The 18,777-nt window shown below is 35.2% G+C and overlaps 1 protein-coding gene across 1 annotated transcript in view; it reads left to right on the forward strand.

The window, feature by feature from the left end:
• The window catches only part of LOC131069940 (ethylene-responsive transcription factor 1-like), a 61,389-nt gene that overhangs the window by 30,650 nt on the left and 11,962 nt on the right, over positions 1–18,777 (forward strand). The gene's annotated exons all lie outside the window — the stretch shown is intronic.

The raw sequence follows: 18,777 nt of genomic DNA on the forward strand, positions 1-18,777 counted from the left end.
GAAATTATTCCCAAAGCTTCTGGTTGGCTGGATAAGCATTGTAGTAAAGTTACATTGCAATATCACACCTAGTTTTGAAGATATTAAATTTTTTTCATTTTGGAGAGGTCCCATGAAAGGTTTAAAATTAATTTTATGGAATTTAGAGGCCCAAAAACATAATGAAAAATGGGCATAAATGGCATAGTATTTTACGAGGTAATAGAGCACTTTGCGAGCTTTTTGGTGCTTCAAACGGTTCATCAATAGGACACATGGTTCTGAAGTTATCGCCTTCGAAAGTTTGTACACCTAAAATAGGAAAATATTAAATACATCAGACACATAAATGAGCTGTAAAAAGGGAGGGACACGTCATAGGGCATCTAGAAAGGAGATAATGTTGGCTACACCTTATTGGGTGGTTTTAGCCCATTGTTTTGTAATACCATTTGATGGTTTCTTCTAATGTATATCCTATATATGAGGTGTGTGAGATAGAGGTTGTGTGTAAGAGTCTTATAGCTATTGAGTTACCTTTGAATCTCTCATTAGTGGTACTCCTATCAAGAGCTTTCTCTGCAAGTATATTGTAATATGTTTAAATTGTAGGATAATATAATGGGTGGCTTTTGGAGTGTGGGGTTTTTCTCTCGAAAGGGTTTTCTCCACATTAATCACTATGTTATGGTTTGAATGTTATTATATCTATTTCTATTTTCTATAACTATTGTGATGATCTTTAAAAGTTTTTTGCATTACCCTCCTCTCAAGGTTAATGTAGGAAGTTGTTCCACTACTCAACTTCCTTATAGGTGGTATCAGAGCTTGATCACCTTTGGTTTCAGTTGTGGGTTGTTGGGTTTTTTGAGCTAATCAAGATTTGAGTGGGAGATTTTGCAAAAGATACTTTCTGATCTTATTGCAAGAGTTTTCAAATGTCAAGTTCGTCAGGGAAAATAGATGTGGAGAAATTTAATGGAATAAATTTTGAGATGTGGAAGATGAAGATGGAAGATCTTCTAATAGATAGAGATCTATGGGATATTGTTGATGTGAATCTCCAAAGGCCCTCAGATCCTACTATGGTGAGTTAGTATGATATTATGGACTGAAAAAACAAGGGTCTAATCAGACTATGCCTGACAGACTCTGTTTTGATCAATGTCCACAAAGAAAATACTGTAAAGAAGCTATGGACTAAGCTTGGTAAAATGTATCAAGCAAAATATATATTAAATCATATATTGTTGAGGAAGAAATTATATTCCTCAAAGATGGAAGAGGGTGGAGGAGTTGCAGACCACATGGAAGCATTCAATATATTGGTGGCTCAATTAGTATGTGTGGGTGTTAAGATGAATGAAGAGGAGAAATGTGTGATCTTTCTTTGTTCTTTTCCTGATTCGTAGGATTCTCTTGTTATGGTTATCGGTAGTGCTTCTATTGTTTTGAAGTCTGAAGATGTGGTGGGTGCCCTACTTGGTGAAGAGATGTGAAGGAAGGTATCCCACAGTTAGAAGGAATCTCTAACTGTTCGTGGAAGACCTAAGGACAAAGGCTAGAATAATGAGAAGCATGATAAGTCCAAATCGAGAGGGAGATAAAAATGTCCTTGAAAGTCCAAAGTTATTTGCCGGAATTTTGATACATTAGGTCACATACGTAAGGACTGCAAAGAAGAAAAGAAGAAGAAAAAGAAGAAGATTGATTTTGATTTTGAGTCCAAGATGGAAGATGGTGATGCATTTATTGCAGCTTTGGAGACTCATGTAAGTAATGATGTTTGGTTAATTAGCTCAGGTGCATCTTTTCATATGACTGCTAATAGCCATTGTTTTTCTGAATATGAAGAATTTAATGGAGGTAAGGTGTACTTGGATGATGATGTTATAGTAATCTTTTATTACCTAATAATTATTTATTTAATTATTAGTCTATTATACTCTATGCTTAAGATAAACTTAGGAATCTTATAATTATTTAGGATTTTCTCCTTTAGGGTTTTGAGTATCCTTTTATAAGGATTCTCTCTTTGTATTTTTATAACAACTATAATTATTGAATTGCATTCTTGTTGCATAATCAATATGACTCCTCTTTTCAAGATCTTTGAATTCTAGCCTCCATAGCTTTTTTGCTTCTCTCCTTCTGTGACAGGTTTCCATGCAAGTGATCTTTGGGATCTATAGAGTTGATTTTTCCTCAACTCCAATATGGTATCAGAGCTCCAGATCAGCATGCCTCGGTTCTCTTTATGAGATATTTTGGGCCTTATTCTTACAATTTGTGTATTTAGGGCTTTGTGCAGTTGCTTTTTTCCATTTTGGGGGTAGCTAATTTTTTGGTACATTTTGGTGCCAAAAGGACCTCACAGATGGATTTAGAAGGTTGATTCCATGAATTTTGATATATAATTTGCTTATTTTCGTCGATAGGGGCATCCGAGGCATGATTTTGTATTGACACCTTTTTTGAGGCCCAAAAACCATACGACTATACCTGGAAATGCATGAGAAAATTTTCGTTAACCCTCTTTATGCCCTATAAGAGGGGTTTTTTTTCTTTTGACCGTAACTTGGTCATACGGAGGTGCTTTTTCAAAAACATTATATTGTCAGAAAGCTCTTTCCGAGCTCTATCCAAATCTGGAGGTTTGAGTTTTTATTTTTCTTTTTTGATTAGGTTTCTTGTTGTCAAAGCTAGAGGTTCCTTTTTGCACTCTGGGAGACATCACTTGAGCATCCGAACTCTGTTTTTCAAAAACTTTATATTGTTGGAAATCTTGTTTTGTGTAATTTCCTATAATACGAGTGTTCTTTCTAGATTCTTCTCTAGGTATATTTTATTCATTTTTTTTCTTTTCAGCACTCTAGTGAATATCTTGGATGTTTCAGGTCCTGCGATTTCTTTCTTTGAGTAGTTTGTCTCATCCTTGGTTGTTCCTTTTGTTTCCATCTTCTGTCTCTACTAATCATTGTAGCATTTTATTTATGCAAACGCACTGAAATAAAGTTCCCATATGCATTGTATACTTGGGATCTTGCACATCTTGTGCCTTACTATACATGCACTACTTATAAAGTGCCATGGAGGGTTGATGTTTACCTTTGTTTGTCATCTACCTTTGTCACATGAGTGTTCCTTCCACGACACTGTGTACTTTCTTTGCACCTCCGTTGTTCCTGGTTCTTTATCATGCATTTCTTGTTGGTTATTATTTTTAGTGTACCTTTCCCTCTCCCTTTTTAGCATTATAGGGAGGTTTGTCCTATTGGTTCTAATACTTCCTTGGTTCGATTGATCAACTCTTTAGGATTTGGTGTTTTATGCCATTTGTATCTTTGAGTTCAGTTGTTTGTCTTTGTTTCCCATTTGATTTGAGTAGTGTCATTTGAGGGCACTGATGCAGATTACAGTCTTCTCTACCTAGTCATGTTCTATTTCACTAGAGGTTCTTCAGATTAGTAGTTACTCTTCGACAGTGTTTGCAGCTATTTCATGCTTTAGTGGTGTTCTTCATGCTCTTGTTTTTGTTCCTATCTTCAGGAACACTCTTGTTTGGAGGATTCTTAGTCCTTCACTTGATCTTTCATCTCTTCTTGGAGAGGATTTTTGTTCCCATAGGGTTTTCTCCCTTTTCTCCACTTCACATAGGTTTTATTATACTTGGGTACCTCATCAGGCCTAGTTGCGGCGACCCATTATTGCTTTCCTGCATTTTTTTCATGATTTTTTAGTCCTTAGATTTTTTTTAGCTACTCCCTAAGTTCATCTTAAGGGGGGTGTTAGCGTAATCTTTTATTAGCTAATAATTATTTATTTAATTATTAGTCTATTATACTTTGTGCTTAAGCTAAACTTAGGAATCTTATAATTATTTATGGTTTTCTGCTTTAGGGTTTTTAGTATCCTTTTATAAAGATTCTCTCTTTGTATTTTCATAACAACTGTAATTATTGAATTGCATTCTTGTTGCACAATCAATATGACTCCTCTTTTCTGTATCTTTGAATTCTAGCCTCCATAGCTTTTTTACTTCTCTCTTTCTGTGACAGGTTTGCATGCAGGTGATCTTTTGGAGCTGTAGAGTTGATTTTTCCTCAACTCCAATAGATGATTCACATTTAGACATTTTTGGTGGAGGTAAAGTTAGAATCAGGTTTTATGATGGTAGAACTAAAAGGATTAATAGTGCGCTACATATCCCTAGTTTAAAATGAAATTTGTTATTTGTGAGAAAACTTATAGATGCAGGTGTGTAGGTAGTCTTTTCTAAAGCAGGATGTAAGTTTCAACACTTTGTATAAGCTAGACGCATACACCATTGAGTGTATTAGCACTTCTATAAAAATTAAATCTATGGAAGATTTGAGGGTTTCACCTTCAGTAGATGGAAATGGCTTTTGGGTATCTAAGGGTTCTCTTTCTTCTAAAGCAAAGTTACCTAAAGAGAAGACTATGTTATGGCACTAGAGGTTTGACAACATTAGAGAAAAGGGTCTAAGGACCTTGAAAAATAAAAACCTTGTTGAAGGTTTGAATAATTGTAATCTTGACTTTGATTCCTGTGAGCATTGCATTTATGGAAACCAAAACCACGTTCAGTTTTACTCGAGTTCTCATAAAGCTTGTGGTGTTTTGGATATTATTCATTCTGATGTGTTTGGTCTTATAGATGATCTTTCAATTGGAAAATCCACATATTATGTTTAATTTATTGATGATTTTAGTAGAAGGACATGGGTATATTTTCTAAAAAGTAAATCTAGAGTTTGAGGACTGATAATGGTGGTGAATTTTTCTCTAATGATTTTGATAGATTCTGTAAAGAATATGGCATTAACAAATAGAAGACAACTCTGTATTCTCCACAGTGAATGGAGTTTATGAAAGGATGAACATGACACTGATGGAGAAGGCCAGGAGTATGCTAAATGTTTCTAGTCTAGAACAAAAATTTTGGGTTGAAGCTATTGCCACAACTTGCTACCTAATTAACAAGTCTCCTACATCAACCCTTGTTGATAAAATGCCTATGAGAGCATGGTCGAGTCACAAGCCTTCATTGAGACATCTTAGAGTTTTGGTTGTGAGGCATATGAACATGTACCAAAGGAGAAGCAGACAAAGTTGGAGAAAAGGGTTGTGAAATGTATCTTCATCAGGTATAGTTATGGTGTGAAAGGATAAAACTTTGGGACCCTGTTGCACGAAAGGTAATTCATAGTACAAGTGACTTTTAGAGAAATTAAATATCCTTCTGTTACATTGCAACCAGAATAGACTAAAAAGGAAGATGTGATTGAATTTCCTTCTACACCTAAAACAGTTGAATCAAGACCCCTAGATAGGCAAGAAGTTGAGGAGAGATCATCTAGCTTTGAATATTCAAAAGAGGAGGAAGAACCTCCAAATCAACTTTTTCGAAGGTCTAGAAGAAATAGACAACCATCTGAAAGGTATTCACCTAATGATTGAGATGTATTTTTGCTTTGAATACTAACGTGGATGAACTGAAATCTGAAGAAGAGTCATTAGGTATGAATGATGTAGAATCCTAGAAGATTGTTGTGGAAGAAGAAATGATAGCTTAGAAAAAGAATGATACATGGGATCTTGTACCATTACCTAAAGGACGAAATCCTGTTGGTTGCAAATAGTTGTTCAAAAAAAAGATTGGTTTAGATGGAAGAATTGAGAAGTATAAAGCAAGGTTGGTTGCAAAAGGCTATTCTCATGTTGAGGGTGTTGATTATGGTGAGATATTTTCACTTGTTACTAAAATGACATCCATTAGATTTTTTCCTTCTATTGTTGCTGCTTATGATTTAGAGGTTGAGAAAATGGATGTGAAGATTTCTTTCCTTCATGGTGATTTGGAGGAGGATATTTATATGATAGAACCAGAGAACTATGTTGTGAAAGGTAAAAGTAATCTGGTTTATAAATTAAATAAATCCCTGTATGGCCTCGAACAATATCCTAAGACATGTGGTACCAAAAATTTGATACATATGTGTTGAGTTTAGGAATTGAGCGTTCTAAATCAGACCACTATTTTTATTATCAATTTGATGGTGATCATTTCCTGTACATTGCATTTTATGTTGATGATATGCTATCCATTGGTAAAGGGAAAGGTATCATTTCAGAACTTAAGTCTCAGCTCACTACTAATTTTGAAATGAAAGATCTTGGTGCAACAAAACACATTCTTGGGATGGAAATTAGAAGAGATAGAGTGAACAAAAATCTATGGCTAGGATAGAGTTAGGGAAAACTTTAAGAAACCCCCCCTTGGACAAGGTGTAAAAACTTGGCGAAAGCTATATAATTCTCGAGAAATTTTTTAATTTTACTAGTGATTTTTTGTGGTTTATGCAGAAAAAATAATAATATCCATTGGCGAATTAGCCGTGATGGCTCAAAGTTTATGCAAAATCTTGGTGAATTGTAATATTTTTAAAACCAAAAAAATATTTGCATGGACGAATTGTAATGTTTTTAAAAACTAGAAAAATATTTGCATTCGCGAATTCAACCTATTTTCAAACCATTAAAAAAAAATATTGGCAGTTTAAAACTATTTTCAAACCATAAAAATAAAATATTGGCGATTTCAAGCTATTTTCAAACCATAAAAAAAAATATATTGGCGATTTCAAGATATTAAGTTATTAAAACACGTGGCACACAGTTGTCAACTCTCTGCCTGAAAGAGTACCCATTAGAAAATCTCACGACCTAGCGACAAGCCCTTATGACTCTATCTCCAACTCGCAAGCTGAAAATGCTAAGCCTTCATAACCTCAAGATCTAGTGACTGAGGGAAATTGAACTACCACTCACCAATTCTCAACCACAAAATGTTAATTCCTTGTCACCACATCCACTTGGAGATAGTGGTAACTTTAACCCTTGTCACATACTTGCCAACATAAAAATGTTTATCTCTTAACCACTAGCACTTCACTCGCAACCTCATGACTTGATCAGGTCTTCAGACATTTAACTTCGCAAGCTAGTGATAGCCATAAAACTTAACCATAAACTATCTAGTCACTATCTCGCGACCTAAAATTGCTAACATTAAAAAAATATGAGAGCTAGCGACAACTCTATGAAATAAGTTACTCACTAACTCTCGCGGCTATAATGTATGACATCAGACCAACTTGAGACCTTGCGATCAAAGCAATTTCTTTAACAATCTCTAGCTCGGTAACATAAAACTCTAACACCCAAAAGGCTAGAGACCTCACGATGTAAACCCAAACCAACTTGTCATCAGCTCGTGGCTTGATCACGTCTTTAGACATTTTACCTCGTGAGCTGGGGATAACCATAAAACTTAACCACAAACTATCTAGTCGCTAGTTCACAACCTAAAAATGTTAACATTAAACAAACATGAGAGCTAGTGACAACTGTGGTGGCAAGCTAATATGTATGAGGAATTTTTAAGGATTGGATGTCGACTCATTCCTGAGGGACTAGATTGAAGGTTTTGCCTAAGTCGAGGTTGATTAGGCAAGCGAGGATGACAGTTTGAGAGGCATAAAAGGATTGGATAAGGTAGAGATGGGAGATCATGAATTTGTCTAAGAAATCAGAGCTCAGGTTGCTTGTTGCCAGGGATTTTGAAGCAGAATTTGTCCAATCAAGGAGGAATAAAATTAGAACAAAATCATTCATAATAGATGAGCCTTAGCAGGATGCAGTGGATTTGATAGGCATGACTCCTAGAGTCTACAGTCATTTTGAAAAAACTCCAAAATGATGATTTTTCACATGAATGAGCATCACCAAATGAAGTGTTAAAAGGTTATAAATACAATGGAGTGGTGACTTAATTGGTAGAAGAGAAAATAAACCTTTTTCATTTTTTGAGAGTGGGTTTTTCTTCAGAAAGGAAGATGATGTTTGAGAAGGATCGTGCATGGAGTTGTTGTGTGCTTTGTGATACCAGATGGGTGTTTTTTTGTTTTCTCCTATGTGAGTTTGTTTATTGTCAGAGGGGTTATGAAAGTGATAAGGATTGCTCAAGGGGGTGTGAAAGACTTTTCTTATCAAGAAAGGCCAAGCATGGGACATCCTCTGCTTCTACTCTACCACAAGATGGCAGGGGGTTTCAAGAAGGATTCCTTAGAGGAATGAAAGAAGGATTTGTTTGGGTGGGGAGTGGTAGCCAGTCATCTGTGTGACAACGTGGAAGTTGCAACCCCTCCCCAAAATATTACATTTACCCTAAAGCTTCTCTTTCCAGTTTCCTTGATCATGGGCATGAAGGCTCGAGCTCCTCTTTCCATTTTCTCTATTCCTGGACATGAAGGCTTCCTCCTTCATTTGGAAATGATCTGTTGAATAGAACATAACATCTCACATTCCATCTGAAGGCATCAGGGTGATAACGGTATGACTTAAGCAATTTTGTAAGTTGTACCATCATTGGGGTTCCTTTTCTGGTTCTTGTAGTGATTCTAGACTCTAGGTGAAGGAAGCAAGTTGTAAAGTCATTTACAGAGAAAATGAAAAGAATTTAGTGTCAAGATTTGTGCAGGTTATTGAAGGAGTTATATATAAATTTATTTTGTGATGGTTGATGGAAGTAGTAATTTTATTCAATAGAAAAAAATTATGATCTATTTCTCTCCGATGTATAATTCTATCTCTTTCAAATGATCAGATTCATGAGTTTTAATTTTTTTCATTTGTTGCATTGTTATGTTGTATGTAATTTTTCATTTAATGCTTCCTATTATGCTCAGGAATGCAAAATTTATGTTAGTCTAGAATCATATTAACGATTTACCTCATTGTAATTGGTGGGCGGATTATAGGTATGAGTAAATGCCAACTTCATGGAGGGAAAACATGTACATAATAGTCATATAACACCTCCATATATATTACATAAACATCCATAGCATATAAAATTATAAGAGTATTAAGAATGAAAGTATCAAACACCACAATAGATAGGAATACAACATAATCATTAAAACATGCATACAACTCAATTAAAGGGAATATCTTTTGAGAATCCAATTCCATGATAGATGTTATAAGCAAATCACAATTTCCTAATCAAAGGAAAACAAGAAAAAATATTCACCCACAATGAATCAACTACTATAATTGGAAGGTCACTTCACCACATCAACATCAAGACAACAAACCAGTGCCTTATCCTAGGGCATAGAGTCACTTACAATTCAAAGACAACCTGAGAATAAACTTCAATAAGATTCATTTGCAAATAAATAGGAATGAATATTCCATTACATACACAACCAAGATTGATACGTAAACTAAAAAACCCTTGACCATTCAATTCACAGTGAAAACATAAATTCAACACAAAGACAATTATGTGAAGATCTCAAACTGTAAATGATATTGAGATTATATTCATAATGATATCAAAAAGTAAATTCAAAATGTGATTCAGCTATGCACTTATCAAATTCTTGAACAGTTGAACTATTATAACTATATCAGAGTTTTCAACATCAATAAAAGTGGCCAACTTGCCATCCCTCTCTATCAATCAAAAAGAAAAAGTGGCCATCCCTCTCAAATTAATCTTGGAATCCTTTTATAATATGAGGATTCAACAAGCTTAGAATTACTATGAGGAATATTGTGTAGCAACCTGACATTTCTTCTTTTGCTTTAGCATGGCTTGTCACCTATCCACCTCTTTGTCCGTTGGCCAAATGAATTCCTTTAACTCTTCCAACTTTGTGACTGAATCTATCCATCTGGCATCTGTAACTACCCTGCCCTTAACAATGAACTTTGCATGGTCAACCTCAACCTTGAATAGTGAAGCAAGCATATCGTTAAGGAAATCAGCATCAATTTGTTCATCTATATGCTTGATTATTTCTTCTTTCTCCAGAATCAAATCAAATTCGCTTGTCCAATCATAAACTGATTTCTAAACACCATTACTACCATAAATTGAAGGAACCAATTTACTATAACCTTCCCCAAATATCTGCAATTTTTCATTTATAATCAGATCCTTCCCTGTGAAAAATGCATAAGTTGCATTCATTACCTCCACCATTTCTTTAGTTTCACTGATCTTGGGAGGGAACTCGTCAGTATACATAATTGCATTATCTAGCTTACCCATTAATCTGCTTCTTCTTGACCAAACATTGAACAAAGCTCAAAGAAAAATGACAACTTGAGAGGATGTTTTTTTTGCCTCTTTCAAAGAAATGTGCAAATCATGCACTACCATCATTTTTGCTTTCAATACATTAATCTTGTGTTTCAAAATTTCTGACACAACGGAGATAGCCTTGACATTTTGTTCCTTTTCAAAGTTTTCAATTTTCTCTATGTATTCCTTGATTTTTGTTGTCACATCAGCTAGTATTTCTTGTACTTGTTCTGTAATCTATATTGGAGGGGGCTCATTTGCAATTTTTTCTTTCAACTCCACTAACTCTTCCTCTAGAGTACCCTTCTTCATCGGTGTATCTTCATATTTTTTAGATAATGCAATCAATTGGCTATATGTTTTTGTGTATCTTCTTGACAAATCCTCTGTTTTTGATAAATTCATGAAAGAAACTTGAGTAAAAAATGAGGCAATCTTTGTGTCAGTTGTGTTTTGCAAATTCCAGATCATTCTGTCAGCTTTCTTTTCTACTTCGATATTTAGAAGGTGGGGCTTTTGAGTGGAAGGGGCCAAAGACGAAGCAGCAAGTGTCTTTGACTTAGGATTAAATCCTGATCCTCTTATTACATCTCCAATTTCAAATTCAATTTTAAACATTGGGTCCTCTTGCTTTCTAATCTAATCAATAATAAAAATAGGCTGGATATCCCAGTCAGGCATCATAATCATACCTATGCTCTTAATAAATTGTCTTGCCTATTCCACAGATATTTGCTCCTTGTCAGGATCATATTCTTACAGTGCCTTGACGATCTCCTCTTTCTTTTCTACATTTCCTTCCTCTAGGATCATATTTTGTCTTAATTCATTTTGTTTCAACCTTGTCAAAAACTTTTAAATTCATCTGACTTAATAAATTCATCATCTTTCATGAACTCATTTGACAACATCGCACGCTCATCAAAGCCCTGAGCAACGGCTTCATTTATTTCTCCTTGTTCTTCATTCTGCCTTGCTTCTCTAAGATGTGTCCTTATTTGATGAAAGTAGTGTCCTTGTTCTCTAACAATTGCTCTAGCAGGGTTTCTCCTCACAATTGTACTGACCTCTTTGGTTTTTTATTTCTTTATAGTTGGCACTCAGGTAGATTGAACTTCATCCACACTCTCTACATCATCAACAAAAGCACTAAGTAGCATCTTGCCATGTGAAGAATGTACATCTTGGGGGTCTTGTTGCTGAGCAGACACTTTTGGAATTTGGGGCATTTGTTCCATCAGAGTTTCATATAAACTCAACATTCTATTAATCCTCTCTAGGTATCAGTTATCAGGGTAAAAACCTAAGAAACTAGGGTCAACAACCTTCAATTCTGCTTCAAATCTCATCAAATTTTTCCATTTTCTTCTCCTTTCTTGTACTTCCTCTTTTTTTAGCAAATTTTTAACATCTTCATCATCCAATGGTTCATGGTTCTTTATTGTGGCCCAACGTGTCATTTTTGGCAATACACATTTAATTAATTGTTCAGGATCACATAATCTAGACACAACATTAACCAACCTATACTATTTAAGGAAATTGTTTACTTCATCAAAGGAACTCCTACCAATGGTAAAATTAGACACAACCCAAAGCCTAGTAAGAAGAGAACCCTTCTTGTGTTTATCAAGGTATTAGTTTTCAACTAGGGTCAATTGCCAAATAAAATCCATAAAAGCAATCCTAATGGGAACAAATTTTGGTAAAATATGGGGAGGCTGAGGACACCCATAGACTCTGGTCACAGTAAAGTTATCAAAAAAGAAAAAGTCCCCCCATTTATGTGAAATAGACCAGTTTGGAACATACTGGTAAGGTCTGAAACTCTCCTAACATTAATTCACAATCGTTCCCTATTTATTCCTAGCATTTCCATAATTGGCAAAACAATCCAATTTTCAAAGAAAAGGAAAGAAGAATGGGGAGAACTCCTATCCCAAACCTGGGTCCATCTTTATATTGGCATTAAGACACCCAATTCTTCATTGAAAAGCTCCAATTTGTTATCCATGAACTCAACATTATAGAACAAGATTAAATGCATCAACAATGAATAATGTTTGAATGTAGGGTTGGGTGCACCACTCTGAATTTCAACTAGAGCATTATGAATGTGTTCAACCACATAGCCAACATAATCATAATATTTGTTAACATATGGTTGTTGAATGTCAATAGCCATCATCAGTAATTCAACTGACACTATTGAATCTCCATCAAAACCCAACACTTTGCATAATCCATAGATTATGCAATGCATATAATAGTGGAAAGGGTTGATGTCAAATGGTGGTTTGATACTATCTAGAATTATAATTGGTTTCCTTTTCACCCTAGGCATGTATCTGGGCATTGCATGCTTCTTGATAACACCTTTGTATTTCTCATAATCCTCTAGAATCTTCTCTGAATCTATATCTGTACATGCAGCACCAGTAATCTGGAAAGCTTCAACAAATCTAGCTCTGTTAATTGAAACTAGGGCAGACTCGTTCTTTCTTCTAATTACCCTAGATATTAGGCAATAGCATTTGACCAACTCTTTGATCCTAGCCACATCAACATATACATCTAGCACAATTAACTTTGCCATATTTAAATCCCAAGGGTTTGACATCAGGACACCCTTAACCCTATTATTCCAGAAATAATGAAACAGAGCAGAACCAGTCATATGAAGCATGGTCGGGTTTTTGCATTCGCTCCATAAATCTTTCCATGCCAAATCATTTTTATTCAAAGCAACGGAAGTCCCTAGCAACAAATCTACAAATTCGTCTTTATATTTCTTATCCTTCTTTTCCTTAGTGGCCTTGGGCTTGGAACCTCCAGGTCCTCCACTTTTTGTGGCCTTGGACTTGGAACCTCTAGTTCCACTTGTCGCCTTGCTTATTTTAGCTGCAGGAGAAAAACTTAACAAATTTTATGAAATTTTCCCACACCCAAATTCTCCAACATTGTTGCATAGCTTAATTCACTGGATTACCTCGAAGATAGAATGCATTAATGCAATTATACAAAATCTCAGCTCGATCATGCAATTTATGGTATTTGGGCGTCATCACATCTCTCAAGTCTCATTAATTGTGACACTTGCATGAACTAGCTACTATGGCATTAATTCAATGTTGAAGTACTCAAGCGAAATTTGAATTCATGCCCTTCTATTTGATTGGCGATTGCCATTTAAAACTTTTACAGAACTTGACAAACAAGTTCACGTGTCAATCCCCATCTTTAATCGCATACTCACAATCGGTTATAACCATTTGGAAATTAACCGGCTAGTTAGTGACAATGCTACCAAATCCTCTTAATCGCAAGCTTACAATCCCTTTTTCGAATCCTCAAATAATCTCGCGAGTGAGTGACAACTATTGATCTTCATCAAGCCCTTCAGTTGCAACCTCACAACAACATTTGTAATATTTTTTCTTTACTTGCGAGCTAGCCACCACAACAAATCTAATAAAACAACTTATTTCATTGCAAGCTCGCAGCTCGAAACTTAACTTGACTTAAACCCTTGCAATCCCACAACAACAAGACACTTAACCGCCATCGCATGCTTGCAACACTTTTTGACTTAAGACTTACAAACCCGCGAGCATGCGATGACCAAAATATTAGACCAAAACTTACCTATCGCTAGATCGCAACATAAAACGCTAAACAACTTCAAAACTTGTGAGCAAGTGATGAAACCAACTAAGCTACGATACCAACCACATCCCATGATCGCAAATTAAAATTACTTAGCTGCAAATACCTTGTGACCTTGCGATAACATAAAATCACATAGAGTCACAACCTCACAACATAAAATGGTCAAGTGCAAAACATCTTGCAAGGTAGCAACAACTAAAATCTCCCAGTACTCACAAGCTCACAACTTAAATAGACTTGATGATGATAAAGGACCTGCGAGCTAGCGATAACCATAAAATCTCAAAACTATTTATCTCTTGATCGCAGTGACCCAACAAATACCAACAAAAATCAATATTTTATGTTAATTACCTTCATAAACAGGCGCGATGAGTGGCACACAGATGATTAATGACTTACTCACTAACTCTTGCGGCTATAATGCATGGCATCAAACCACTTTGAGACCTCACGACCAAATAAATTTCATTAACAATATACAACTTGGTAACATAAAATGCTAACACCCAAAAAACTGGGGACCTTATGATTTAAACCCAAACCAACACTCACTAACTCACCACTTAAATTGTTAAATATGAAATTTATCTATGAGTTAGAGATGAAACATTAAACATGTCTCATTGTCTGACCAACCGTTTGACCACACTTGATGTTGACATGAACAAATAAAGAGAGGACAACATAGATTTTCAATGCACGATAACTTCGGTTTACTAGCCAACTAAGACAAAAAAGAAAATTCAAAACCCTAATTGCCATAAACATCAAGTTAAGTATTTCATGTAGAACAATAGAAAGGTTCTAACAGCTATGTAATATGAATGATTTTATGGATCTCGTGACACAAATTCTTGCATTTCATGTTCAATATAATGTGGATTCTGGAACCAATTTACTAATAATTCAAAAAATAAATTCTAATTAGTTACTAATAATTCAAATTCACAATTAAAAATATGAAATAAGTATCCGTTCTGATTGACAAATTCAAGGAATATAATATCAAAAATCATCAATGACAACTATAGTATTGCAAATTGAAATTGTAATATGACTCAAGAATTATAGTATAATTATAAATACCTATAAACTGAATGCTAATTCACTTCAGTGGCTCAGTGTGAGGCTTCTATATCCCAAATTGACTCAAGATCCCAAAATTGACTAGTACTAATAGGTTCATCTTCATTCTAAGTCGGGTATTCAAAGATTTCTTCGTCTTAATGTTGACTCTGAGTTTGTGATCCATCATTTATCTCATCACTAGCACTAGCACTAGGACCACCAACTTTTAAAGTATTGCACAACCCTCATCTTTCACACATGGAATTTCAGATTGCCAGTGCCTATCATATGGAAAATCTATAACATTATACCGAGTTGCAAACAACCTCAAGCAAGTTTCCAAATTTTTGTCTAATTTATTTCTGATCTTTGATTTCAAAAGCCCTAATGCACTGAAAACTCTCTCATTTTCCACCGACCCCAATATCATTGTTTGACATAAATCAACAAGTTTAAAATATTTTGGTATTGCAATACATAATGCTTCACTTTGATCTTTCCTTTTCCAAAGACTTGTGATTGATCTAGGTTCAAATGGATTCTCCAAGTCAACCAACTACTGTTTCATAAATAATCCAAAGTGTTTACATTATTTTTGAAGATGATCTGAATATAAAATTCCTTCTATTGGTTGTCCATTGCAATATGCATCTTTTAAAAATGTCAATATCAATTGCTCTAGTTTTTTATGAAACACCTTTGTGTCATTAGGATTATCTCCAATTGAATGCCAAAATTGAGGATACACACAACCTATAGCTTCAAGTATTTCTTCTCTAGGGAATCTTTCATGAATCTCAGTTGAAAATTCATATACAAGACTTCAAATTATCACTAACAGATTTAACAATCCTATCAAAATCTTACATTTTAATTGGTAGTGCTCTGCCTCGCTTGCCCATCTTAGATTGGTGCATTGGTATCTGAAATCCTTTGACAAAGACACATAACTCATTTTTTGTATTGAAATGTAAAAAAAATTCAGCATGATTCAAATCTGTAACTATCTGCCACCTAAAAAAATTTGGGCTTCGCCCTGTTAGATCTGAATATAGACCATCCAGGCTCAAGCATGTCATTTTATATAGAGTGCTATACTCATTGATATACATAGTTCTATCTTAGGATTTCTTAACAAGTTTGTTCATTGAATCCGACATGGGGAGAAGACTAGCTAAAGTTAACAGAGTCTCTATATCACTTAACTTATGTAACAGATCAGGAGGTTTGTCTACTGTGAGGTGTTGCTCATACATTAGTCCGATCAAGGATTGATATTTTGTTAGAAATCATTCCGCTGGTCCATGCAAGGAGATCCATCTAGTCTCAATATCCTTGAGAAGGCTGTTTGTTGATGTTACTCCCTCAGCAAAAATCTAAAATTCTACAAAACGTTTAGGACTTCGATAGAAGTATGAGTGGAGCTCGTGGACCAGATCTTCAACTTTTGACACTATAGGGAAATTGCTTACAATTCTATATGCTAAATTCATTCAATGGGCCATGCAGTGAATGCCAACCATGTATGGTGCAATACTAGTTTGTAATCTTATGCAAAGACTGGTCCTTTCACCTTGCATTACTGCAGATCCATCAGCTTTAATATACATCAACTTCTTAGCAATTGTCAAGTCATCCATACCAGCAATTTCATTCAAATCTTTTGTAACTTCCAAATATAAGTTTTTTGTTGTTGAATTGCCCCTCATTTTATGAACCCAGAGTAGATGAGCTCGACAGACATGTACTTTTATGGTGTACACATGCATACAAACCCAAGCAGTGTTATCTATCGTAGTAGCATCATCTATGGATAATGAAATGAAATTTGACTCTTTTACACTCTCTTGTAAATATTTCTTTTCTACCTCAGCGAGACAGTTTTCCAGAATCTGTTGTTGCTAAGCATCAGGTACTTGTGGCATTTCATTTTCAAGAATCTCATCCAACACCACATATTCTTGTTTGGCCTGTTCATGCTTCTTTTCCTGCATTTGTTCTTTATACATAACCTTCTCATTGAATATAACATCTCTACTTCTAATTATTTTCTTATTTTCAAAATCCCATAACCGCTAGCCATATTCATCTATCCCATATCCAATGAAGGTACATTTATGAGATTTAGTATCAAGCTTGGTTTCATTTTCTTTATCAACATGGACAAAAGTTTCGCAACCAAAAGTTTTTAGAAAAGAATAATTTACCTTTTTACCAGTCCATGCCTCCTCTAGAATACCACCATCCAAAGGGGTTGAAGGTCCTCTCTTTATCAAATAGACAGTAGTATGTACAACATCTGCCAAAAAAATGTAAGGGCAATCCAGCATGCAATCTCATGCTCCTCGCGTGTTCCATGATAGTCCTATTCATTCTCTTTGACACACCATTTTCCTGTGGAGTTCCTAGAACTGTCTTCTGCTTTTGAATCCCATTTAAGGAGTAGTAATATTCAAATGCTTTGCTGCAATAATCACCTCCATTATCTAATCTAAGACACTTCAACTTTTTTCCTATCTCGTTCTCAACCAAAGCTTTCCATTTCTTAAAAGTTTCAAAAACATCTGATTTTTGTTTTAGGAAATATACCCATGTTTTTCTGGTTGAGTCATCAATAAAAATAACATAATAATAAGAGCCACCAAGAGATGATACTTGAGCCGGTCCCCATACATCTAAATGTACAAGCTCTAATTTCTCACTCTTCTTCTCTTTCCCAACCTTGAGAAATCTGACTCTTTTCTGTTTACCATAAACACAGTTTTCATAGAACTCTAAATCAATCTTCTTTAGTCCTGGCAATAGATTTTTGGAGTGAAGGGTTTTCATCCCTTTCTCACTCATGTGCCCAAGCCTATGGTGCCACATTATCGAATCTGTTCTTGCAACATTTATTGTTGTTGTCCCTACAATAACTTTATCTGTAGCAACTAGGGTAGAGTAAGTGTTACCTGTACACAGATATAATGTGCCTACCTTCGCACCTTTAGCTATTACTAATGATCCTTTAGCGACCTTCCACATACTGTCTAAGAGGGTAACTATGCAACCTTCACTACCTCGTTGCCCTGCAGAAATTAAATTTCTTCTTAAATTAGGAACATGTCTTACCTCCTGCAGAAACCAACCATTTCCATTCTGCAACTTGATTTTTATCTTTCCTTTTCCAACAATTTGACAGGGCTCATCATCACCCAAATATACTTGTCCAAAATCACCTTGAACATAATCTAGAAAATATTTTCTATGGGGTGTAGCATGAAATGAAGCCCCAGAATCTATTACCCAGGAATCATTAACATTATCCAAACATAAGATTAAAGCATCTTGTAAAGTATTACTTGCAATATTAGCTTCCTTACTGTGATTTTTATTTTTGTCTCCTTCTTTGTTTTTTCCAGACCAACAGTCTTTCTTTAGATGACCAGGCTTTCCACAGTACCAACAATCTTTCTTTCCTCTAGATTGAGGGCATCCATTCTTTGACTTCCCTTGTGACTTCTCATTCCCAGGGCCTTTTCCTCTTTCCTTTGATCTTCCTCTGTTCTCCACATTCAAAAGACTACCCGATGATGTTGGAATCTCACCTATGCTTTTCCTTCGCATTTCCTCGCTTAGGATAGCACCAATAATATCATCAAATGCCAAAGTATTTTTACCAGAGACAGAGTTACTTACAGCCATAACCAAGCTATTCCAGCTTTCTAGCAAAGAACATAAAATCAAGAGAGCCCTAACCTCTTCTGCAAAAGTAATTTTTGCTGAAGACAATTGATTGGTAATTGTATTAAATTCATTTAAGTGCTCTGCTACAGATCCTCCCTCACTCATTTTCAAATTAAATAGACGCTTCATAAGAAATACCTTATTCGAAGCCG

This window comes from Cryptomeria japonica, chromosome 6 (assembly GCF_030272615.1).
Source record: "Cryptomeria japonica chromosome 6, Sugi_1.0, whole genome shotgun sequence".
NCBI lineage: Eukaryota > Viridiplantae > Streptophyta > Pinopsida > Cupressales > Cupressaceae > Cryptomeria > Cryptomeria japonica.